This window comes from Myxocyprinus asiaticus, chromosome 27 (genome assembly GCF_019703515.2).
Source record: "Myxocyprinus asiaticus isolate MX2 ecotype Aquarium Trade chromosome 27, UBuf_Myxa_2, whole genome shotgun sequence".
In the NCBI taxonomy this organism is placed as follows: Eukaryota; Metazoa; Chordata; class Actinopteri; order Cypriniformes; family Catostomidae; genus Myxocyprinus; species Myxocyprinus asiaticus.
Window position 1 is genome coordinate 20147540 of NC_059370.1, and position 27110 is coordinate 20174649.

Consider the following 27110-nt stretch of genomic DNA (forward strand, 5'->3'; position numbering starts at 1 on the left):
GACTGAGTACTCAAAGTGTCTGACTCACCAGAACTTTGGGGGAAAATCTGTGTTTGGAGTATGCTCCTCTGATCACACACTTAAAATCTATTACCACCAGTGCAATCAAAGTCCTGAATGAGATGAATCTTCCTCTGGCTTTTGCCTGATGTTTGATCTTCTTTAATTCTTGTGTAAAGTACAATTGAAGGTGATATGTAAGGGGTTTTTCTTCTTTTTTCTGTCCTTTGAGGTGTCTTCAATACATCTCGCTTTCAACTCGCTCTTGCAAGAATCTTGAATGAATGATTCTTTATCTCAGATCCAATATTAAATGTTAAACAACTATAGAGGATCTCTGTTTTTCTCCTATCACTTTGTAGTATTGCGTGTCTTAAAATCAATGCCATGATTAAATTAGTTTTTCTTTTTTTAACCTTTGAATTTCGTCTTTCAAAAGAAATCCCATCCAGCTCTAAAATCATTAATCTTTTAAAGGAATATTGGTTTGTCAAAATTCTGTCATTATTTACTCACCCTCATGTCTTTCCAAACCCGTATTTTATGTGTAACACAAAAGGAGAAATTTTGAAGAATTTTCACACAGCTCTTTTCCATGACAACAGTTCATAGTGACCACATCTGTCTTGGTCCAAAAAGCACAAAAAACATCATAGAAATTAGGGATGCACCGATACCATTTATTCTCTTCCGATCTGATTCAGATACCCGTGTTGTTTTTTTCTTAATTCGTTTATAATATCTATACCTTACTGTGTTAAACTGACTGGGGGTTCTCTTTTATATGTAAAGAAACAAAAAACATCTAACTACACATTATTTCATTATAAAATAGAGAAGAAAGATTATCAAAAAATATGTGTTGCCTATTAATTAACTTTATTTTTAAATAGTAATTCCATTAACAGTGATTCCAGTGAAAGTCTTCAGTAAAAAAGAAGCCAGTTCTCTTTAAATATTGTTTCAACATGTATCTGGACTTGGATTCAGACCTCTTTTTGGTTCACTTTTCAATCCACAGTTATTTTTTGGAATCCAGTCAAGTTAAACATTTTTGTATTTTAATATAACAAATAATAGTAATAAAATAAAAATAATACAATAATAATAACATTTACTATTATTATTAATGATAAATTTATTATTAATAAATTAAATATTATATAATACATTTTATTATATAGTTAATATAAATATAATTATTATTAACAGAAATAAATCTTAAAATTGTATTATACAAGAGTAATGTATTTCATAATGTCTTAACTTTAAAACCTTGGGGCATTTATTTTGATGGAACATTCCAGGAAGACGGTGACCTTACAGTGTCTCTGTGGAGGCTAGTTCACAGTAGTTTTCACTCAAATTGCTCCTCTGGTTCTGATCTCAATTCATGTTATATGCAAACTAAATTATTGAGCATCTACTTCTGAGATGTGTGGAGCGCTCACATATTGTATGCCGTTCTGAGAGCTGAAAACAGCAGCCCGCATGGCCCAAGCGCACTGTGCATGCAGACTATATCCATTCTGAAGACAGGGATTTAACCACTGGAGTTGTGTGGATTTTTTTTGCTGCCTTTATGTCCTTTTTGAACCTTTTGAGTTTTGGTCAGCATTCAATTGCATTGTATAGACCTACAGAGCTGAGACATTCTATAAATCTTCGTTTGTGTTCTTCATCTTGTGTTCTTCATCTTGTGTTCTTGTATTTTAAATGCTGCCTTTTGAGATTCACAAAGCTATCGTATGTCTTGAAGAGACTTGAAATAAAATGCACGAGTCTCATGGACTACTTTAATGGTGTTATTATGGTTCTTTTATACCATTTTTGGAGCTTGGTTATAACGACCATGACTCAAACACAGTATCGGATTTGGATTGGGCCTGTCGGACCATTAACCAATCCAGTTAAAATCGGTGCATCCCTAAAAAAAATACCATAAAAGTAGTCCATACACCAGAACTGTAAAGTCTTATGAATATAATGTAACGTCACTTATAGCAGCAATTGACATTTTGCTTCCAAATGTTTAAGTTCTCTGAAATCGACCCCATTCTGCCAAATTAAGGGCAAGCAGCATCCCGCATCAGACATTTTTTGCATCAATTCAGATGTCATTACCTTTCCCTCTGGCGCTACTGATGAGAACCAACCTCCAAGACATGGGTTCTCGTCCTGTGGAAACCAAGAAGTAATCATGTTCACATTAACAATGGTGAGCACGATTCGGAGGATGTGTTTTCACTCTAAAATTAAACTATTACTCCACTGATGATTAGGTTTAGGGTTGGGGCGTAGGGTTAATAAATGTTAATTCCTGTTGATTGTATTACATAATTTACAGCTAATAATACAACTCACTTTTTGTGCCACTTTGTGGACATTTAACTTTCCTATATCTTCCACAACACTTCCAACTTTGGCCACTGGGGGCAGTAGTTCAATTTTCAGGAAGCACAGTCCTGCTTCGACCTGCTGTTGTCAAATTCACAGTGTAATCATTCTGCTCATAGTGATGATATTTGAGGCAGCGACTCTAAGAAACAGTATGGCTGTGAACATAATTTAGCATGTATGGTTATTCCTGTGTACCTCCAGCCCCACATTTAAAGGGATAGTTCACCCAAAAATGTAAATTCTCTCATCATTTACTTACACTTATGTCATCCCAGATGTGTAAGACTTTATTCTGCAGAACACAAATGAAGATTTTTAGAAGAATGTCTCAGCTCTGTAGGTCTACACAAAACAACTGAATGCTGACCAGAACTCAAAAGGTTCAAAAAGGACATAAAGGCAGCAAAAAAGTAATCCACAATGGTAAAATCCATGTCTTCTGAATTGATATGATGGTATGGGTGAGAAATAGATCAATATTTAAGTCCTTTTTCTGTAAATCTACACTTTCACTTTAATTTCAACATTGTGGTGTGCAAGTGACTTTCACATTCAGCCACTTACTGGTTGGGGCTGGTCAAAGAAAAATCTCAAAAAATTAGAATATGGTGACATGCCAATCAGCTAATCAACTCAAAACACCTGCAAAGGTTTCCTGAGCCTTCAAAATGGTCTCTCAGTTTGGTTCACTAGGCTACACAATCATGGGGAAGACTGCTGATCTGACAGTTGTCCAGAAGACAATCATTGACACCCTTCACAAGGAGGGTAAGCCACAAACATTCATTGTCAAAGAAGCTGGCTGTTCACAGAGTGCTGTATCCAAGCATGTTAACAGAAAGTTGAGTGGAAGGAAAAAGTGTGGAAGAAAAAGATGCACAACCAACCGAGAGAACCGCAGCCTTATGAGGATTGTCAAGCAAAATCGATTCATGAATTTGGGTGAACTTCACAAGGAATGGACTGAGGCTGGGGTCAAGGCATCAAGAGCCACCACACACAGACGTGTCAAGGAATTTGGCTACAGTTGTCGTATTCCTCTTGTTAAGCCACTCCTGAACCACAGACAACGTCAGAGACGTCTTACCTGGGCTAAGGAGAAGAACTGGACTGTTGCCCAGTGGTCCAAAGTCCTCTTTTCAGATGAGAGCAAGTTTTGTATTTCATTTGGAAACCAAGGTCCTAGAGTCTGGAGGAAGGGTGGAGAAGCTCATAGCCCAAGTTGCTTGAAGTCCAGTGTTAAGTTTCCACAGCCTGTGATGATTTGGGGTGCAATGTCATCTGCTGGTGTTGGTCCATTGTGTTTTTTGAAAACCAAAGTCACTGCACCCGTTTACCAAGAAATTTTGGAGCACTTCATGCTTCCTTCTGCTGACCAGCTTTTTAAAGATGCTGATTTCATTTTCCAGCAGGATTTGGCACCTGCCCACACTGCCAAAAGCACCAAAAGTTGGTAAAATGACCATGGTGTTGGTGGGCTTGACTGGCCAGCAAACTCACCAGACCTGAACCCCATAGAGAATCTATGGGGTATTGTCAAGAGGAAAATGAGAAACAAGAGACCAAAAAATGCAGATGAGCTGAAGGCCACTGTCAAAGAAACCTGGGCATCCATACCACCTCAGCAGTGCCACAAACTGATCACCTCCATGCCACGCCAAATTGAGGCAGTAATTAAAGCAAAAGGAGCCCCTACCAAGTATTGAGTACATATACAGTAAATGAACATACTTTCCAGAAGGCCAACAATTCACTAAAAATGTTTTTTTTTATTATTGGTCTTATGATGTATTCTAATTTTTTGAGATAGTGAATTGGTGGGTTTTTGTTAAATGTGAGCCAAAATCATCACAATTAAAAGAACCAAAGACTTAAACTACTTCAGTCTGTGTGCATTGAATTTATTTAATACACGAGTTTCACAATTTGAGTTGAATTACTGAAATAAATGAACTTTTCCACAACATTCTAATTTATTGAGATGCACCTGTATATACTTAATATATTGCTTCTGAAGACAGATTTAACCACTGGAGTTGAATGGATTGCTTTTATGCTGCATTTATGTGCTTTTTGGAGCTCAAAGCTTTGGTCACCATTCACTTGCATTGTGAGGATCAACAGAGCTGAAATATTCGTCTAAAAATCTTCATTTGTGTTCTGCAGAAAAATAAAGTCATACACATCTGGGATGGCATGAGGGTGAGTAAATGATAAGAATTTTCATTTTTGGGTGAACTATTCCTTTAATACTGGAGTTTCAGGGACATAAAGGCGAATACAATGGAGTGGATTTATACGCAGACTTCAGTTTATTGATTTGTGAACAGAAACATCTCCATGACAGTTGTGACATTGGATATGATGAGGCAGAGCTCACTGCAAGGACATACTGTAGCTACCTTGGGCCCGTGTTTGAAGAATGTGAGAGAGCTGCATTTGTCTTATTTGCTTGACTTACAAGAGTGTGAATACTCTTACAGGAGAGAAGACGTGTCTAGTGTAGTAATTGTGTATTTGTTCGAAAAACATTGGAAAGCATGTTTGCACAGTCTTCTCAGTTTCATGGAAAACATTAAATTAAATGAGAATTCAATTCACAGAGCAGGGCTACAACAAACACAAAAGATTTCAAGAGTGCAAACAACTGTGCAAGAGGTGTACATGGCAGTGTAATGCAGGGTGCAAGAAAATATTCTACAAATACAGATGTGTCAGTCAAACGCAGCATGCAAGGAGTGTTACTTGGGTGTACGATAATTCCCACTGGTGCTCTTTGGATAAGGGATATTCTGTTCAGATGCTCTAGTAGTCCAAGGCACTCAGAGTAGGGTATACATTTAAAAAGGCTTTATTAGGTCATGGCTATTGGATTAAAACATACCAGTTGGTAGGTTTTAATCCAATAGCCATGACCTAATAAAGGCTTTTTAAATTTATACCCTACTCTGAGTGCCTTGGACTACTAGAGCATCTAAATACAGATGTGTGTTTTGATAAATTAGTTAAATGCATTAGTAATAAATGATCAGAGCCACACAGTATTAATAAATGAAAGTTCCATGTACTTAGAAAAAAGTGTGTCCCCAACCGCACTCATCTGCACTAATTAACGTAATTTTGAAGTGAAAGTAGTGCGAGTAGTATGGTTAGACTGAAAATGCAACAAAAATAAGTGTGCTTTAATGTTGGACACTTCATGCACTCAGTGCTCGTGGCTTGCCGTACATAGCGGAAGGGGTGGAGTTACCGGCAGCAATGCTGGTCTGACAAAACTATTGTAAATACTGGAGAAAATGGCAATTACCAAAACTTCTGTGAAGACAGCACCTTACAAAAGTGAGTTACATGCTTTACCATCATACCATGCTGCATGAATATGTATATTATTGAGATATAAGTGTTGAATTGAGGGTGGCTAGCGTGCTAAAGCTAGCGGCAACGAAACGTCACTTTCGTCAGATGTTAAACGGTGAATGCTTCCGTGTAGTAAAAAACCGTGTAGTGTTCCATATGGGACGATACTACACTTTGGAAATTCATACACTACATGGCTGAGTGCATGGTATAGCCTGTTTTGGAAGTGCATAGTGTATAGTGTGTCATTTGGGACACAGCTAAAGTTTTGTGTCACTCAAATTTTACAACTACTAACATTATTTTCTTAATTTCAACCTCCATAATTTCAACCTTCTTTTCGAAGAAATGCCAGTATGTCTATTAGTGATCTGTTCATGGTAGGATGTATCCACGACAATTGAAATTCTGAAGTATTGTGACATTTTTCTCCTTATCGATCCTCCTTTAATAAATGGATTTGTGCTTACAAATAGATCTTTTTAAAGCCATTGAAAAGTGTGTGTTATAGAGGTTACAAGCCTGTTACTTTAGGTCTGAGGTGGGAAAAATATGATTTCTTGCAAAGTTCCATCTGTCACCTTTTCAAATGACATTTTCAGACACAAATTAAACCATTTTCTGAGAATGATTGTAATAAATGCCTGGATTGAGGTAGTTTTTCTCTTACCGTTCCTATGAATTACAGGTGCAGATAGTTTATAACTAAAGTGATACCAATTTGTACAAATGACTTAAGCTTTGGTGTTTTAACAGTTCAGCTCATCATGAAAGAAGCTGGGCCAAGTGTGCCGTCACATGGTCCAAAGCCTCCAGATGGATGAGAACAGATCAACCCAACCCTTAACTTAGTTTCCAGCAAAACACACACATCTAAACAGCTGATTTATGGATTCTTTAAAGCATTTATATACAGAGTTCATTCAAGGCTTTCATTACCAGAAAAGTATTTTTCCTGATCAATAATATAATGCAAACATAATAGCTTGATTTTTATTGGAGATCTTTCCTGTTGATATGAGTGCTTGCTGAGCACAGTTCTGCTCAAACATACACTTAAAATGCTCTTTTGTTTGGTTTCTCAGGCACCTTACTGTTTGGACTATAGTTGTGTTTAATTATTTATCAAAGAGTTTGGCTGTTGCCTCCCTCCTAAAGTTTCCCCTTTTAACAAACATCAGTTTCCTGCATGTGTTGGTATGGTTTGTTGTTTATCTCACAAAAAGCAGTATTGACTAGTCCTAGATCAATATCACCCAGAATATGAGCATGATGTATTCGCATCGACCTTCAAGAGAGAGCAATCTCATAGAGTCGACCAAAACTCAATTAGGGAAAAAGAAAGTGTGATTACAGGCCAGATAATGGGGCTATATACACACTGAAGTGCATCACTCTTTCCATATCTATCGCGGCATGGGTTTGGATGTGGAAAGTAGCAGCCATCAGCCTCACCGCTCAGAGACCTTCACTGCACATATTCGCAGAGGAGCAGAGGCCAATAAAAGCTGTTTTTCTACAGGAAATCAGTTGATGGGCTGCTCTGAGAGGTGCCTGTACTTGATGGGAGGAACTTTGTGGAGTACTTACGGTTAATGTCATAAAATATTTGACTTGGAATCTACAATTGGTAAATGGCAGTCGCTGTACACCAAGTCTTGCATATTCAAATCAGATTTGATGCATATGAATTGTTACTCAAAAACATCAGACCACTAGATGGATCCAATCAGAACTGAGTATTCCAGAGACCCGTGTAATAAGTGATTATATCACACTAAAATCATGCTAACAAATATACATTTACGGTCACAGCTCCGGTGAGTTTGTCGGTTTATTCTGTGTGTTTTGTTATTTTCTCTCCCGCATTTTTCACAGGCAAAGCCGGCATGCATGATCAGTGTTTCCATGGGAGCACTGATTGTTCCCAGGGGAATGCTGATCATGCCACTAATTAGTGTGCTTGCAACACCTGGTTCTCCTCTTATTCACTCCCTACTTAAACCCTTTGTGTTCTCAGTGTCTTTGCTAGATTATTGATTGATGTGAAGTAACTTATCTCACTCGTTCTGTCTAGTTGGTCCTGTCTTGTGTATCTGTTTGGTTGCCCGTCTTTGTCTGTGTGTCGGGAATGTGATTACCTTCACATTAATGAGAATTCAATTCACAGAGCAGGGCTACAACAAACACAAAAGAATCTGCTGGACATTATTCTCTGCACTTCACTATGCTTCTACGGAGGATTTCTACAGATCTACTCCTGACTTCCACAACGCACACTTGTCTAGGAACACACTCTTCACAGATCTGCCCATTGTGCGACTACGGCGCACAATCATTCACAAGACCCCTTCCTCTACTTTGCCAACACAGTTAACATTATCAATAAGTCCTTTTGAACTGTTCCCCTGCTTTTGGGTCCCTTTGTCTCACTCTCGCTCTGACACGTCTCGTTTCTATACTTTTGAACACATGATTACATGTGAATTTTAACATATGGACAGGCCCCACTCACTTCTATTGTAAGTGCCATACTGTAACTGAGATTTCACTATTGGTTTTTAAATAAAGGAGTTGAAATAATTTTTTTGGGGGGGGGGTAATCAACACCGTGCCACAAATGCTTTTGATTGTACTTGTATTGAACATGGAACATTCCTTTAATTGTATCATGGAAAAGGGAGGGGGATTGTTTCTGTGTGAAGATGCAAAATAAAATAGTGTTTAATTCATCTGTGTCATAATGGCACTCTTTAATACAGTTAAAGCCACATTAACTCCCATGTTTCTGGTAACTGGATTTAGAGATGGAACATCAAAAGTTTTAATAATGCAGGTTGGCATCATAATTGTTCATTAGTCCATAAACGTGCAAAAGAGTTTCATAGCCTTCAGACAGGGAGATCAGCGTGATCAGATTGACTATTGTCCTTTACCATGCTCCAATTGGCAATACTGCAAAAGGTATTGTGATGATGGCTTATCATACCTTTATCCTCTCCAGTACTGTTATGGAGACATCAGAGCTTGTAATGGTTGAGCAAATCTGAGATGATAAAGCTAGTGCTCTAATCTTTGATATGATCTTTCATTACCCACCTCCACCGAGCTTTTCATGTTTTTCTCTTTGTACATGCAGTGTAGCATAGCCTGCCGAGTACAGTTGGGCTCGGTGTAAATCTGTGCCCTGCCAAGATGCTTCCAGAGGCAGTCTGTAGGAGAAGTGTGCACATGCCGGACGGGTCACATCTCTGGCTCTGCTACTGAGGACTGCTTGCTTAACCCCCTCTGGTGAAGCTCCATCTCTGCATGCAAAGCATCTATAGTAGACTGGTGTAGCATGTACGAAGTGGAGGAGGACATAAGGACATCAGTAGTTACTGAGAAGCCTTTAAAAGACAGAGTGTGGGGGTGTGTTTGAGTGTGCAATATAATGCCTCAGTTAATAGCTCATTATTTTCAGGCTTATGTATGATGGGTATTAAGTGTCATTCTGTCTGTGTGGTAATGCAGTTTGTAGAACTGTCTCATTAAAACACATATCTGAGAATTTAAGTGTGATGATGTGGGTGAATGTCAATGCTGCAGTATATAAACAGTTATTTAAGCCATGTTTTTTTTAATCATAACTTGGACCACTGGTGTAAACGCAAAGTACTTGTACGACAGTATTGAGGGAGATTGACTACAGAGGTCTTGCGTTGGTAAATATGCACATATTTTATTTTCTCTGGAAACTGATAACAAAGAAATAACTCGCCTCCTGAAAATGAACTTGCAATCGAGGAAGCAGCCAGACAATAAGAGATTTTTTTTTTATAGACCTTGGGGCATTGGACTGATTCAAAAAAGTGCTCTTTTTGCACCAGAAATTAGACTTTTTGCCATTGCCATTGCAAAATGCCATTTGTTGCTTATAATGTATAATGCCTTAATATGACACATTCTTACAATCACCAGCCTTATAATCAAAATTATAATTGTTTGAGGAAAAAAACACCCAGGACCTCTGTGGTGGATATCCTAATCCATTCTTTTTGCTCTTAACACTCAATTCCACCATGTTTAAATACATTTGCCAGTTAAGCTTTTGATGAATTGAAACAAAGCTCTTCAGAAGGAGGAAGACTTTGGCTTGCACATGCAGACTCAGGTTGGTTGTAATGAGTGAGACAGTCACTGCGTGTATCTACACTTTGAAAAATCCATTCTGTTAGGAGCTGCCTTCTCTGACAAAGACAGGAAATGAGTGCCTAAGAGGCTGTGCAGTGATTAAGTGTGGATCATGGAGCGCTGCCTCGCTCTGCTGAGAGGCAGATGGTAACCTTGGGGATGCTGACGCGCCTGTGTGTAAGTGAGAATGGCAGGAGGCACTCCTCAAGCTGCACTTGCTGTTCCACCAACACACCACTCTCTTCCTCTAACTGCCTCTCTGTTTTATTTTTCTGTTTCTGTATATCTCTTTGGCTGACATAAATGCACACTATAGATGGTGTTTCTGTCTGTTGCTGGATAGTGAAGGGTGCATTACATGCTCATCCTGGGTTGCGCTCCTAATTAATTTTGGTCTATATACCCTATTATCTGCAAATAGATAACATGCATTAGATCCGCTTGGGTCAAACTCGTGCATCACTGTAACTAACTGCTTTTCGATTACCAGTGTTGGGGAAGCTTCTTTGAAACAGTAGCTTGCCAAACTATAAGCTACTTTTGATGTTAAAGTAATTTCTCATATCTTAGCTTAAATTGTTTAAGTTTCTTAAAAAGTGTAAACACTGTCTCTGTGGCACTATAAAAATACATCGAGTGGCCCTTCCAGCTCAACACAACAACATTGACTCAAACAATGCCATGCGTTAGGGGCAGCACTATCTGTTCGATCAACAGCAGATGTAAGTGTATTAAGAAAGCTGTTTGAAAACAATGTGTTTTTACAATTTTGACTGGTGACATAGTGGTGCAGAAATCACACACTTCAGCTTGTAGTTAGATTAACTACAATCAAGCATTACAAGCTAAAAAGAAAAAGTTGCTTGCTATGTCAACTATTTTAGACAATATATATTTTTAAATACATAATTTGATCTTGTATTTAATCAGAGCTGTATTTTTTTGGCTGTGAAAATAAAATATAATAAATTAAATAAAAATAGTCCTTTTGAATAATTAATTTTCAATTAGGATGACATAAGTAAACTTGAATGGATACATACTATATACAAAAATAAAAAAAATAAAAAACAGAATACTATGGAGGGCCAAATTCATTTTTGGTAATTACTTTTTTTTTAATTAAATGAAATTAAATATATAATGAAATCATTAAATTATTAATGAAATCACTAAATACAGTTGTGCTGGAAAGTCCAAGAACGTCCCATGCGCAGCTTTTGTGCAGAAGAATGCAAATTGTCTGCCAGTATTTTCTGATAACATGCTGCATTCATCTTGCCATCAATTTTCACAAGATTCCTCGTGCCTTTAGAGCTCACACACCCCCAAAACATCAGTGAGCCACCACCATGCTTCACAGTGGGGATGGTATTCTTTTCACTATAGGCCTTGTTGACCCCTCTCCAAACATAGTGCTTATGGTTGTGACCATAAAGCTCTATTTTGGTTTTGTCAATCCAAATTACAGTGTGCCAGAAGCTGTGAGGCATGTCAAGGTGTTGTAGGGCATATTGTAACCGGGCTTTTTTGTGGCACTGGCGCAGTAGGGTGTTTCTGTTATCATTATGATTTAAAAAAGAGTCAAACAACTATGTGATAATAAATGGCTTCATATGATCACTATCCAATTTCTGCCAGGTTTTGCAAACTTTTGAGCACAACTGTATATAAATAAATGTCCCCTTGTATTTAATTTTAACACTTGTTTGTGTCCATTATTTGTTATTTTTTTGCCATATCTTGCAGATGAAGCTGCCAACCAAAACATTGTCAGTAAGTTAATTTTGACCCATATAGAAAATGTAAAGTACATGTTGGCTGAAATAAATGCTGTAAATGACATTAACATTGGCTTAGGTGTGTAGACCATTCTTAAAAGAGTTGAGCAGTAGGCCTATGTTCGACTGGAAAATGCACAACATGGTGTTGATTCTGTGAGAGATCATTGTGGTAGATGACGTACTACTTTAAAAGATGACACCCATTGATTTGTAAATGAGTGACTCATCTTTTTGTGGCACCATCATGGCCGGAACCCTGTCCTGTCAACCCTGTGCCAACAGGGTTATCCACCATCAAAATAGGATGTGCACTCATTATCACCCATAAAGGTCAGGTGGTGTAGAGACTGTAGAGATTAAAGAGAAACTCTGCTTTCGTAACAGCCCAGGTGGCGAAACTCAGGCCGAACTTGGAGCTGTTTGTGGCTTGTGGGCACATCCAGGAAGTATTGAAGTCTCGGCTTGGCTGGTGACGCTCATTGGTATTCAGTCTTCATCTGCCCCGCTTTCCCGCCATCGGCCATGTGTGAGCTCGGCTGCCTGTTGGACTTGTGTGGATGAAAGGTGCTGTCCCCTGATAAGAGAGCCGCCTCTGATTAGCCAGAAGAGCGCAGCCATGAGGCCTGGGCCCGCAGCCTCATGTAAATCACCACAGAGGTGGGAGAGCTCAGTTTCCCAGGCTGCTGTGGCTCAGTGTAGGTTCTTTTGTGGGTCATTGCATTGGCATTCAGCACAGATCCAACAAGGGATTCATAGGAAAAGCAATGAGCAGATGTTTGATTGTTTGCTTAAGTCTCTTATCACATCTTCTCTTCAGCAGTAGGGTGACGATATGATCCTCTTCTTCCTGTAGGTCCCAGGATAATAAAATTACCAGGGCTTCCTCTCATCAACACTCTCCTCTGCTGGCCGTGCCTGGCTTCTGGAGGACGTGTTCCCCCCTGCTTCTCCACACTGCCTCGGACACCAGGATCCTGCTGCCACGTCAATCACGTCCTCACAGCTGGGTAATTAATTTCAAATGCAAATTGCAGCATTCTTCACTTGAGAGACAGATTAGAGAAGGGAGACAGGGTGAGATCAGAAAAGACTGTATTTCTGTTTATCCCCAGTCCTTAGGCTTTCCAGACTGAGGTCGTTTCTCCAAAGTAGTATGCAAGTGACACTCTACTCAAATCTGAAGGGAGTTGATCAAAGTATTTTGTTGTTGCTCTTGCATCTTTCAAAGCAAAGTGAATGAAAGGAAGATCACTCATTTTAGAGGTTTCAGCTTGGCTATTTGTCAGGTTCACCTGTGAGATTTCAAAGGATGCTTTTTGGGAAAAGAGACCTTTGTGAATAAGTCAATAGCCTTTGGCATATTCACTTTACTAAGCCTAATGTGGAGAGCCTCAGGGGACCAGTTCTTTGAAAAGACCAGTTAAAATGGACTGCCTCCTTTTCTGTTCTCAGTTCTTTCACTTTTTGCTATGTTTTCCCTACTTTGTCTATGGTAAACTTTTGAGAGGAATGTGTTATTGCATTACTCCTATAAAAAGTAACTAGGCTAATTACATTACATTGTTATTTTTTAAATCTGCTGTATATTGTTTGTTTCAATGTTAAAACATGTTCTTTTATCCCAGCTTAATGTGCAGAGACTACTATAAAGGCTTGTTCACATTTACCTTTGCACTGTGAAATTTTGAAGTCAAAGAAGGTGTGGTGGTTGTGAAACGACTGTGAAACCCATGAAAACTTGCCAAGAATCCTCTAGTTGATCCTTCACTTTATACTCACCACTAAAATGGTTTCTCTGTCCATTGTGACTATTTAGTGTAGCTATGTACGAAGCACTGCCCACACAGAGGTCACTGCCAAAACCATGCAACTTCCTTTTGGTCAACACTGCAAATTCAGTGATCTAGTTACACTACCGGTCAAAAGTTTTGAAACACTTACTCATTCTTTATTATAAATTTTTTTATTATTATTTTTTTTTTTTTCACATTTTAGAATAATAGTAAAGTCATCAAAACTATAGAATAATAGAAATGGAACTATGGGAATTATGTTGTGACTAAACAAAATCCAAAATAAATAAAAAATGTGTTTTATTTTAGCATCTTCAAAGAAGTCACCCTTTGCCTAGAATTTGCAGACATGTACTCTTGATATTTTCTCAACCAACTTCTTAAGGTATCACCCTGGGATGCTTTTGAAACAGTATTGAAGGAGTTTCCATCTATGTTGGGCACTTATTGGCTGCTTTTCTTTATTATTTGGTCCAAGTCATCAATTTCAAAAACTTTTTTTTATTTTTATTAAATTTTAGTTTTATAATGAAATAAATGAATATGGTGGCACAATTATATTTTTGTCTACAAAACTAATTTAAAACATTTAAACATACGCCGTCAGATCAAAAGATTTTTAAGATCATGAGAAACATTTCAGTCAAGTGTTTCAAAACGTTTGACCGGTAGTTTAAGTTGTGACGTGTTGCAGTGCTTGTAATGTAGACACAGTGTCACAAGCCCTGTTCTGTGGTGTAAATTCAAAAAGTAGCATGTTGCTATACTTCTTACTTTCAAAAAGTAATGTTTGATTACATTATGTGCATTACCTGAGTTAATTTCAATCATTGTCCAGAAGATAAAAACATGTTTTGTGTTAATAATTGTGTTCTACACAATTCGCAAAAGTTAAAAGTGTGCATAATTTCTTATAAAGAGATAGCTGGAACACCCAGGCAAACAACAAACAAAACACTAAAGCACAGGCTTTTTGTTGTAGACAGCATACACACGTTTCCTCTGTGAGCCCTCATTTAGGTGAGCTGACCTTGCATGAGCTGCGTCAATCACTCTCTATCTGCCAGTAAATCCTCCCTTATCATGGGCTTAAACTGAGAGAGCTCACACACATCTGCACTGCAGGGGTCTGTGAGGCTGTACAATAGGGCAGGAATAGAGGGAGATTGACTGAATATTCTGCAATGATGGGATGGTTGGTTTGTGATTGTTTGTGAAAAGTGGGTTTTGGCTCTGGCTGTTCACAAAAGAGGGGACTGAATCATGCTGAATTGTACTTGGCATGTTCAAAACAGTTATCTTGAGGTTTTGTATGTGTGTTTTGTATGTGTTCGTACTTGGCTGTAGTTTAGGAACAAAATTGCCCCCAGAAGTGAACTAAATTGACAAACCTCTCTTTGGGGACATTGCTTGATTTATAAATAAAGCAAATACCTTTCTTTTATTTGATTTACTAAAAATGCTAAAAGTTTTCTTTCAAGGGTAGGGTTATGGTGTGATTAGGGTCAGTATATAGAGTATTATAGCATAGTATTGTACAGTACAGTACAGTAATTATAATGAGCTTATACATAACTTATTTAAAAAAAAAAATATATATATATATATATATATATATATATATATATATATATATATATATATATATATATATGACCGAAATTAGGTGTCTTGTCCTGTAACGGATTGGTTTGGCTCAATTATGCTCAGATATGCTTAGATAAAATGTAAAAATTACAGTAACTACAAAATCCAACAACTATAAAGCCATATTTTTTCAGTTTGTAAATCAGCATGTGTGTGTGGGTCAGATTTTGGCTACATTGTGGAGACCAAATGCCCCTTAAACCTGAAATCATCTGAATACAAGTGAGTTTTAGATTTAGGGGTAGGTTAGGGGATTAAAAAACTATAATACGCTTTGTATAAAAACAGTATAATTCAATGGAAAGTCCCCACCATGATAGAAAAACAAGTGTGTGTGTGTGTGTGTGTGTGTGTGTGTGTGTGTGTGTGTGTGTGTTTCTGTAAAGTTCTAGGAGTGGGTTGCATTTTGAAATAGTTGTTGAGGCAAGTCTGTCTCTGGAGGTAGAGCTGTGTCATTGGAGTCTTATTGTACTCCAAGACATTTGAGGGAACAAATCAGCAGTGTACTCAGTGGAACTGCACAAATCTCACCACTGGCTGTATTTGTGCTCTGTTTCTCCCCATCTCTTGTTTTCCTTAGTTGGTAAACTGCATGGTAAACACCCTGTTGAGGGTGCAGGTTATAGATTAAAGTTCTCATTATACACATTAGTATCTTTTTGCTGTATACATTAGCTTTAGCTTTATAATCAAAGTCAGCGTGGATTACAGGATACTGTGCTCAGTCTGATACTGAAAAGATTTTATCTTGTATTTACTTCTGTGTGTGTGAATAGTAGGTGTTTCTGTTGACACATGAATTTGGGTTTCCTGTGTGTATTTGTGTACAAGGGCTGAATGTGTTGGTGCATTGATGGTTAAGGTATATTTGTACTGTTATCTGTACAAATCTTCTGTGGTCACCCAATGAGCAATTTGTCAGAGAAAACACTGCTGCAAGTGTGTCTGTGTGTGTATGTCAGAGTGAAATCAAGCAAAAGTCAGGCTGGATGCGCTTGTGTGCAATTAAATGCACGTCAGCGGGCAGGCATTCAGATAAGATTAACAGGACATGACATTTTCTTGGTTGGAAACAGATGCTTGCTCCATTTCTTGCCTGCCATTTTTCTCCTATGCAAAATTCATTTGCATTTGATCTTTTCTAACATCCAGATTGTACATACACATTGTAAAAAAAACAATCAAGACTAAGAAGTTAATCTATACTGGTCAAATCTAATAAGAGTGATGGTATGATTGCTAATCAGGATTTAGCTTAATTATAATGTAATGACAAGGAGACATGCATTTGTGTATGTCAAGCAGTGGAGTGTTTGAACATAATTTCATGCATCCATAACTAGGTCTCTTTACTCAATTTTCCACTCTGGCAATCCTGATGATTCTACAGCTGATGCAGACCTAATTTGGTGTTGGCCCTCTAGCAACAAGTCTGAAAGGTGTTACAGCAGATGGAAAACAGGCTTTACAAATGTACAAATGGAGCTACTTCGTTGAATGCTGCTCTGGTACAGTGACAACTTGTTTTTTTGTTTTAGGCTGTTAACTTTAAATCTTCTTTATTGTGCTACATTAATTAGCATCTGTGTCCTTTGGAACATCATAATTCACAGCTCCATGGATTTCTCTAAACCTCTACACTGCATTATAATCAAAGCACTGTGACTAAAACAGGTCATTCAGAGTTGGCTGTTTGTCATAGTAATTAAATGGGTTTACAGTTGTAAACAACACTATAATTTCTTGACAATTGCATTTGTCTTTTATTTTGTTGTATTTATTGTTAAATGGAGTGACTATTTGCACCCAGGTGTGATAATTTTGATGAGTCTCTCGTTTATTAAAAAAAAAGAAGCAAAAATCGCAGTTACAGTAAAGCACTTAAAATGGAAGTGATCAGGGGCCAGTACATAAACATTAAAAAACAAACTGTTTCATAATTATAGTCACAAGATGTAAACATTATACATGTTAACATGATTTTAGTGTGATAAAATCACTTACTAACCTTATCTCTGTAAAGTTGTTATATCAAATATTACAAATCCATTGTCATGGTGACGGAACACTGTTGGCCCTGTAATCTGGTAAACACAGTAATGCAGGTAAATTCCTTATTTTATCACACTCAAATCATGTTAACACATATAGGGCCCTATTTTAAGAGTGCTAGTGTAAAGCGCAGTGCTATGCCATAAATCATAAGTGCAAAGTCAATGGGCATGGCCATGAAGTTTTGGTATTCTCATGCAAGCATGCGCTAAGTCTATACGCAAGTGGGTTTGGTGAAATCGCACGCGCAACGCACAAATGGGCTGGATCAAGTGCAATGTAATTCTGAGGTTTTCTCCGGTTATTCTAACATCTGCATCCTATATAGTTAATTCCCTCAAGCACCAGCGATATAAACAAAAACAGAACTTTCATAAAAAGTTGGTAGTGTAAATGGACTGTATGCAAAGAATTAGAAGAATTGAAAATGATGTTCTTTTGTGCATTAACTGTGTTCTTGATGATTGTCAGGCATATTTCTATGACAGTGACATGCTGTTATACGCATGGAAAATGTGATTCTCGTCAGAATTTGGATGAACGTTCCGTTAAATTACAGAGAATGTTAGTATTATTAATCATTTTCATCTACTGACACACAAATCATGGCTTGTATTAACAGTGTAACGACACCATCGCGGGAGTTGTGATGAACCCAAATGCGGGAGTTTATTTAAAGGAAACTCAGGAGAAACAGGTAAGTTGTGTATACAGGAAATCACAGGATAGGAGTAAAGTCTTTAACAGTAGACTTAGGTCAAACACAGGGCAATGGAAGTAGGCACGGATCCATAATAGGAAATACAAAACACGGCACTTGCCAAAAACAGAGAACTTAAGCTTCAAGCTGGCATAAAGGTGAGTTACTTCTTTCAAAAGGGAGGTTAGTATAAATGACAAGGCTTGAGGTTCACACAATGTAAACAAAGTCACATATCCAGCATAGACACAGTGGGGTGAAGTGTAACCAGGAAGTAACACTTGGGCAAGGAGTCATTCATAAATGTCAATATGTAGGAATCACTCAGGCTTCATGTTAGTCGTTAATCTTGTAAGAGCAAGCAGTTCATCAACACACGAGTGGGCGAATACTAGTAAAGCCGGCATGCCATACACTCGGTATATACAAAGTCACTTATCTTGAGAAACTGAACAGGTGAAGATGAGCTGCACATGTGAGTGATTAAAATGCAGGCGAGTGAGAGCGAGTGACTGACGGTGAGGGACAACCCAGTGCCGTCATGACAAACAGTGATTGTATCGGCATGCACTTCACTTCTACCAGTTGATTTAGAAAAATGTAATTCATTTATTGAAACACGAAAAAATGAATCCAAAAATATTTCTAAATTGAAATTACACTTCAAACTAAACGAAAATATAATCAAAATAACGAAGTAGTCAAAAAGTCATACCAATTCAAAAACATTTTACTCTCTCCAACTTCTTCCACCGGTCCGTTTTGCAGTGACTTAAAATCACTCTATGACAACAGGTTGAAAAATACCAATACAAATTAGATCATAAATACAATTGTAAATATAAACATTATAATAATAATTGAAAAATAAACCATGACCTACAGTTTAACACAAATCTCATACGGATTCAACTCTGATCTTAAGGGACATAATTTGATGTTCCACTATATTTTCAGTGTCCCATATGAGTTTGGACATGAACTTTACTACCACCTGATGGTGGAATCTCCAAACTGCAAATACAAGAACCGAGTTTAAACTTTGCATTGAGTTAAGACGTGGTTTTCAAACATCTTAATGCAATGACCTATTTCTTAGGAAAATAGCAAATTGCACTTTGCGGCACTTCATTAACATACAATACACCCACAGTCTGCGTGCATACACCCACAATAGCGCAAACACTCCCATCCATGCCCACTTACGCTTTGCGTTGGCACGAAAATTGCGATTAGAATTAACGCTCTCACGAAAATTGGATAAGACTTTGCGCATGGTCATAGCGCGTAGCGAAAATAGAGCCCATAAAGTTTGTTTTTTGTGTTGTTTTACTCCAGTGTTTTTACTTTTGAAGCAGTGTGTATTTTAATGTTTACGGACTGGACCTATTCATTTCTGGAATGCAGATTGCGTCTGCCATATTTATTTTTGGTCATTTGAAAGCTAGAGATGCAGCATTAATGCTACATTACTAGATGGATGTAATCATATTATAATAAGATGATTCAAACTGTTCTCTTGATACAGTGCATATGGATAGAGTCAGATTTTTGCACCATACTGGGTTTTACAGTGGTTGGTCACAGCTAAAGGTTGTGGAGTCTCTCTGCAGGCTAAGCATCAGAGCCCCAGGCTAGTTTATCTCACTGCCACTACTGCTTCAAGAGAAGCCACCACCAAACCAGCCCTAATTATGATAGAATTAATCCTCTCCACAAAATGCTGAGGCCGGGTGGAATCCCATTCTTATTTTGGTTTAGCACAGATCCCAGCTTGGGGTTTGGAGCTGATAAATGTGGTCTTTCCTTGTGAGGCCATTTCTCTTTTTATTCATTTTTGGCTGAGCACCTCGTCTTCATTAACTTGTTCCTCAGCATCCTTGTGTTTCATTTGTGAGTCTGAAGTGTCAGTGTGCTTTCATTTGAATCAATCAATGTAATTATTCGCTTGATTGAAGCCCTTAATTATTTCTTGCCAATTTGTTTCTGGTACAACTGAATATTCAGAACATACTTGGAGTGTGCTAAAGTGGGGTGGTATATTTTAAGAGCCCTTTAAAGGGATAGTTTACCCAAAAATGAAAATTCTCTTATTATTTACTCACCTTCATGACATCCCAGGTGTGTATGACTTTCTTTCTTCACCAGAACACATTTGAAGAGAAACTGAAAAATATATTAGCTCAACAGGTCCTTAAAATGCAAGTGGATGGCAATTTCTCTTTTGAAGCTCCAAAAATCAGAGACAGTTAGCATAAACGTCATCCATAGGACACTAGCTGTTGAATCTTCTAAAGTGACACGATCGCTTTTGGTGTGAAAAAGATAAATATTTAAGCACTTTTTTAAAACTCTAAATCATGTTTCAATGAAAAATCTAAATATTATTTAATCAATGCAAAATTTTGCTGCCGGCATTGGCACCTTCACATAAGTGAAGTTATATTTGCATGTAGCACAGCAATAATAGATCAGATTTTTTACGGAGATCAAGTGTCAATAGAATCTGCATACCCAATCAGAAAGCAATTCAATTGATCAAGACCCATGAAGTGGCTAAGAGTATGTATGCCCTTAGTCACACTAATTAATTAGTGAACCAAGATGTTTGCAGAATCCTGAAATAATTTCATGTCACACACAGGTGCTTGCTGTAGTCTAGGAGCATCAATAAATAGTCCATGCTAAAGCAGAGATGAATCACTGACTGAGTGGTACTCAAGTGGAGAGTGGCCTCTCTAATGCTACGAACGTTATGCACATTATCAGCTCAAAGACTCGTAAATAAGAGCTCACCATACGCTGGCAGCTTTACTTGGGATTGTATAATACGAGCGATTGAGCAGGGGAGCCACGTCCCAGGGACAGCTCTGAAAAATCGCATGCAGATTTATTAAGTGTGGTAATGTTAGGTAAACATCCTCACCATTTCCCACTTCACTCTTTCAGCAGATGGAAGGCTGCAAAATGAGGGATAATGTCCCACACCTGAATGCTGGTATATAAATTGCACAGAGCTCCACCTGTTCGCCAGTGCAAACCAAAAAACGTGATAGCCTCAGCTTGGTGATAGGTGGGAGCCTTTGGCTGAAGAACTTATGTAGCTTTTGCAATTTAAACAAACAAGTTAATACAGTCTCATGGTGATTTTTTACCTCGCAATCTATTCGCATTGACAGGCTTGGCTGAAATGTGGGTCATAGTATGTTATTTGCGAGGGGGCTACACCTGGCCTCAGGGGGGTTTTATCATGAAAACTGCTCCCTAATGAATGTATTTACTCAAGGGGGTGGTAATTCACTCTACTGTGGAATGCGTAGCAGGCACAGTGTCTGACTTCAGTGGCACTAAAGCTATTGTAAGGCTGCAGTTGGAGGGTGATTTAGCAGGCTGTCACAATGCACCTGGAGGGCGAGCTCCAGTTTTTGCCACCCTCCTCCGGCCCATTAATAATTCCCTTCACGCTGCTGTGTGATGGCTTCCGTAATGGTGCTAGGCAGCATGCCGTGACCGGTCACCGTCAACCATGCCCACCTGAGATGCGCAAACTCTGGAGAATGGAAGAGTAGCATCCAGCAACGTGGCTCAAAGCTAGCCCAATTCTGGCCACTACCACCGAGGAGTTAGCCAAGATAGAGCTGTTCGTGTAAACCGTGTTCTTTCAGACAGGTCCGCCTCAGGCCCAATGATAGAGAAAAGAATGTGTTTACCCTTGAGGAACCAGTCTTTCGTTCTACTGTGCTGGTTTTGCAGGGACATACTGACATAGCGTGATTGTTGTATTGAATCATAAAGCTCTACGAGACCCACAAGGGGATTAAAGCTGGGAGATGTGCAATCCCTAGACAAACACCAATGTACATGAGGCCTGCTGCCTTGTTATCACATCCAGCTCTCCTGCAATCACCCCAACCATTTCTTCAGTAATTGTGGGACCCTTTGGGTCTGTAAAAATAGCTTTGTATGAAACGAGGTACAGGGTGGGTCCCATCTTGCATACTATCCATCCAAAATAGTATGCAAAATTAGAATTGGTGTTTCAAATCATAATATGTTGAAAATAGTATGTCAAAGGTGCCTGGATGGTGTACTATTTCCAGTGCATGTGCATGCTTTTTGGACCAATGCCTACAACCCCTTGTGCAATGAAAGAAGTTGAGTTTGTGAGTGTTCTCCTTTTTTATATGTAGAAATATGCCATGAAATATGAGGTCAAAGCTGCCACAGCAGTTTTTAATGTAGGATTAACGGTTAAATAATAATGATTTTCTTTTTACATGCAAACTTACACGACAACACAAACAGTACATGACAAAGGGGATCTGTGTAATCAATGGAATTTAATTGCAATTTAATTACATGGTTGTATGGCCCAATAAAGGCATACTGTCTACACTCAAAAGTATGTACTTTAACAAATCCAGAAAAGTTCATACTTGCCGATGATTTAAGACAGTCAGTATTGGGACAGCATTAAACAATCAGCAGCATGGCATTCTTAGTTCATGTTGTCTTTCCTTTTTAGTATGCTGTTAAACAATTAACTCTAAATAGGTTTAAGATGGCTACCTACAATGTGGCTAACTACAATTAAGCACTGTCCCACTGTGGTTGGCCATTGTAGAATTACAACTAGGGTGTCAGGCCGACCATTCCATACACTGCCTGTGGCTGAAACCAACATGGGATCACTATTTATGACCCAACAAAACAACAGTGATGCTGAGAAAATACTGTGACATGCACAGACATAAATTAGCAGACCTTTCACACATCACCACCTTTAAAAACTATAGTATTTTAGGCAGAAATATATTCATAATAAATATTACCATATTACTACAATTGCTCTATTCAATTTATAATATGCTACATTAGGGGAGTAAGGGAATATTCATTTTGTTACAACTATGGCAATTTATAAATGTTTATATTTTGTATTTATAGGTTGAAATGTGTTTAGGGTACTGTTTTTCATTACAAAAATGCCAAAGTTTGTTTTATAGAAATCACCACCCGAGGTTACTATGGTATTGTTACAAATACCACTGTTTAAACTATAAAAACTATGGTACATTTTTCATAAGGGCAAATGCTGTCAAGTCAGCATTTCAGTGGGGCAAAATATGCAATATCTTTTGTAATATAATTATAATATCACTTTTATTATTTCTGTCTTTAAATTTTTCATTTATAGGCCAGAGACCCTCACCCCCCCACCAGTGCTACCAAATGATTTGCTGGTGCCACCGCTCTTAAATGTTAGTTTGGAGTCCTGGACTGGGATAGAGTGAAGAGGTGCCGCTCACTCTCCCTGTGAGAGCTAATCTGACTCATTCCTGCACATTGTTTTTTTTTTTTTTCGTGGTCTCTGTGAATTGTAATAGGTTCAGCTGATTCAAAAGAACCGACACAATAGAACGATTCGATCCTGCATTTAAATATCAAAAGACATTTGCTTGTTTTAGAAGAAAATTGTACTCTGTATTTTAGTTTAAGGTTATTGTGTTAGTGCTTAACACTATGCAGTGACAACTACATTTTGCATTGAATGACAAAAAGTAATTTATCTTTCCTGAATTTTCTATGAAAAATGCTTCCTTGTTATTTTAGGGAGAACTGTTGGATCAAAATACTATGTAAATTTGAAATTAATAGTTTTTTGATTGTTACTGTATAAAAATATCCATATCCAAAAACATCCATTATTAAAATAAAGCTTTATGCACTTTATTAGACAACTTTAAATAAATGAACAAGGTAATCACTAGAAGTAATCAGTTTTAATATTTAAAAATGGAATTAGCCTTATACATGGTTTATTAATCTAACCAGTTGTAGATAAAGAATTACAGCAAAAAAAAAAAAAAGAAGAAAAAGAAAAGAACTTGCACTTGTGACCAAAGACTTGACACTTGACTCAGACTTGGCCTTGAAATGCTTGAGACTTGGACTCTACCTCAGGGACTGTCTGATATATATATTTTGTATATATAAAATTTAATTATAATAAACATTTCTTCTGCTTCATCTGCCATCTTGGATTTCTTTTTTCATTGAGCTATTATACAATGCTTTCTTAGATTTCTGCCAAATCGAGGAATCTTGAAAGGCAGCATAATTAAGGTACATAGGCTACCTTTTGGAATAGCCTTTGTGTTGGAAGTGTGCCTATAGCCTAGTTTCCATCCACTTTTTGCGTTATTTTGTTATCGACAAAGTGAAAATGCGTAAAAAAACATCTGTCTTCTGCCTGTTTCCATTCAAATGACCTTTTATCGCTAAAAATGGTGTGCGTGACGACTTCATGCCTAAAAAAACCACTTTGTCGCATAAGTTTTGGTTTATCGCAAAAGAAATCTGCCCTTAAGCCGTTTCCATACAGAAATGTGTGTACATTTTGCTTTTGGTAAAATGGAGAGAGGATTGAGACAATTCATTGAAATTAGACAGCTTACTGTCATTTTAATTTCACAAATAAATACAATCGGAAGCAGAGGAATTGCAATCAAAAGGGAACCGTTTCCCTTCTGATAGGACTGTAATACTGGTCCTGATGTATACGCAGTTTGCCACCGGTTCTGATCCGAAAGCGATTTGTCATGGCCCTGTTCAAGCTGGAAACCTGCACCAAGTAGCGGGGGAAACTTTCAGTGTTAGTATAAGGACCACCCATCGATGTGTATATGCTGTGTGCACAGCAATTAACGAAAAATTGATGCAGTGTAATATCAGGGTTTACATTTTTGTATTATGTAATAAATTTAGGCTATTTTGAACAATCATCTAATCTAAAGCATTGCCATCACAACTTCATATTTGTCCAGCAACATTTAACGACCAGCTGAACTTGATTAATATCTAAAATAAATTTTATCATCATAATGCAATTTACATTTTCTGAAGAAGCTCAGAAAATGCGATCCGAGATAAAGAGGGTTAGATTTAAAATATTTAAAAGTTTTAAAATGTTCAAAAGCTTGTTTTCTGAAAGTGAGCTCAGCATTGGACAAATAGTTCTGATAGTTTATAGTCTTGAATAAAGTGTAGAACATTCTGAGAATGTAATTCAGCCGACTTTTTTTGTCTACAGAACAGTGTGAGGCAATTTAAGTTTCTGTAAAGAAAAGGCCTATATAGGTCTAAAAATATATATTTTTCGTTTGGTAATTAATTATTTTATTTAATGCTTTATTCATTTGGTAATTAATTTAATTCAGGGAATTTTGCCGGCATTTTTTTCAAAAGTAAGCTAAACAATAATTTTATAGAATTGGGCTATGTTCAAGGATGTATACCGTCGTCATGATTAACACAGTCTAACGATTGGGGTAAATTCTGTCATGTGACACTACATTTTTGCATTAATGCCAATTTTCTTGACAAAAAGTGTTTCCAAATGTCATAGTCTGTCTCCCTCATACTCTTCAAGGACTCTTATTTTGAAGTTTTCCCCCGGACTTCATTTCCCAGAATTCTCTGCCCTAATCACTTTCACCTGTTCCTTATTTTCCTCACCTGTATTCCATTTCTTCATTTAGTGCTTTTTGTATAAATGTCCTCTAGTTTTACTCACTCCTTTTTGAAGTGTTGCGTTGAGTTAAGCTTTAATGTTTAGATTTTGTATTTGTTCCACTCCAGCGTTTGTTCTACTCCAATGATTGTGATTAAAGGATTTAAAGTTTTTACTCCAGCGTCTCCTCTCTTCCACTCCATGACACCTACGTTACAGAAGGACTGACCCACAACAGAGAATACGGATTTACTTACCTGTTCCTCCAAACGTCTTCCTCTATTCCAGTGACCCCTCTAATCCTCTTCCACTCATCCTGACCCACATGATCATGGAGCCTACAGGATGTTCATGGAGCTTTTCAGGCAGGATCTTCCCCTCTTGGAATACTCAACCAAGTTCCTTCACCTCGCTGCTTCTGTATCAATACCGGACATTTACTTCATTCCCATTTATGGAATGGGATTAAACTATCACAGACCCACAGCACTTCCAGAGGCGGAAAATCTTTCTTTAGCAAATTACATCCTAGCCACCCTCAATATCCATTACCCTTCACTATCATCACGTTTAATAGAAATGTTGGCCCCTGTCTCTGCGCCTTCCATGCCCCTATCTCCATGGTAACTCCTCCATTTTATTCCCCTACATTTTTTGGGGGGGGGGGGGTGTCTCATCCTCTCCTGGTTTCGTTGGTCGATACCGCTGACTGCGGCAGGGAAGCGACCACGGTTAGCAAGCCAGTGCCCATGCCTGCCACGGTTAGCGAGCCAGTGCCTGTAGCCTCGACCGTCCCTGTCTCTATGCTCCCTGCTGGCCAGAAGAGGAGGAAAAGGACTCCTCCTCCCCAGTCTCTGCCTATGCTCACGACCACAGAGGTCGTTCCCCAGTCTCTCCCTGAGCTCTCGACCGCAGAGGTCGATCCCCAGTCTCAGCCTGTACTCTTTTCCACGGCTCTCAGCCCCGAGCCTTCCACGGCTCCACCCTCAGACTCTTCCTCGGCTCTGCCCACTTCCCCAGAATCTCTTCCTCTAGCGGTTCTGCCTCCAGACCCAGTTCCTGCCCTGTGGCCGCCTCCCAGGCCTCCAGACCCAGTTCCTGCCCTGTGGCTGCCTCCTGATCCTTTCCCAGCCCTGAAGCCACCCCCTAGGCCTCCTGATCATCCTCCTTGGATCCTTCATCTTCTGTGTCATCATACCCTCATCCGTCGTTGGGCACCAGGAGTCTACGTTCTGGACAGATTTACTACTTTCAACCACTCATTTAGACATTTTGTATTCTCTCCACCAACCGCTACACTGCACACACAGTATTGTGCAATATCGTTGGCAGAGAAGAATACATCTTTTCTGCCTTCAAAAATAGACCAGATGATGGCATCTTGGTAGACTGGATGTTACAGAAGCATTGGTTACGGACGTGCCTTGATGCCTTCCTACCTCTCTATTTTGCCTGCAAAGGCAAAACATTTTCAAAACATACAGCTGCTGTGAAATGCAAGAACAGAAGTTTTGCAGTCCTGCCCTGTGGGTGAGGGACCTGATGGTGGAGGGACAGAATGAAAGGAGAGAGAAATAGTGCTGGTGTCTTCTCCTTCATTGTAGCTGACGAGGTACACACTGACTGTTCTGGCACTGCTGTGATCTTCAAAGCCACTCTGACTTACCCACTGCTCAGGAGGCACAACATGC

The 27110-nt window shown here is 38.4% G+C and overlaps 1 protein-coding gene across 1 annotated transcript in view; it reads left to right on the plus strand.

The window, feature by feature from the left end:
• LOC127418371 (dystrophin-related protein 2-like) overlaps positions 1-27110 on the plus strand; it is a 234719-nt gene that overhangs the window by 44856 nt on the left and 162753 nt on the right. The window contains exon 3 of the mRNA XM_051658987.1: positions 12568-12721. The gene's annotated coding sequence lies outside the window, so the exon portion shown is untranslated. The remainder of the gene's footprint in view (positions 1-12567; positions 12722-27110) is intronic.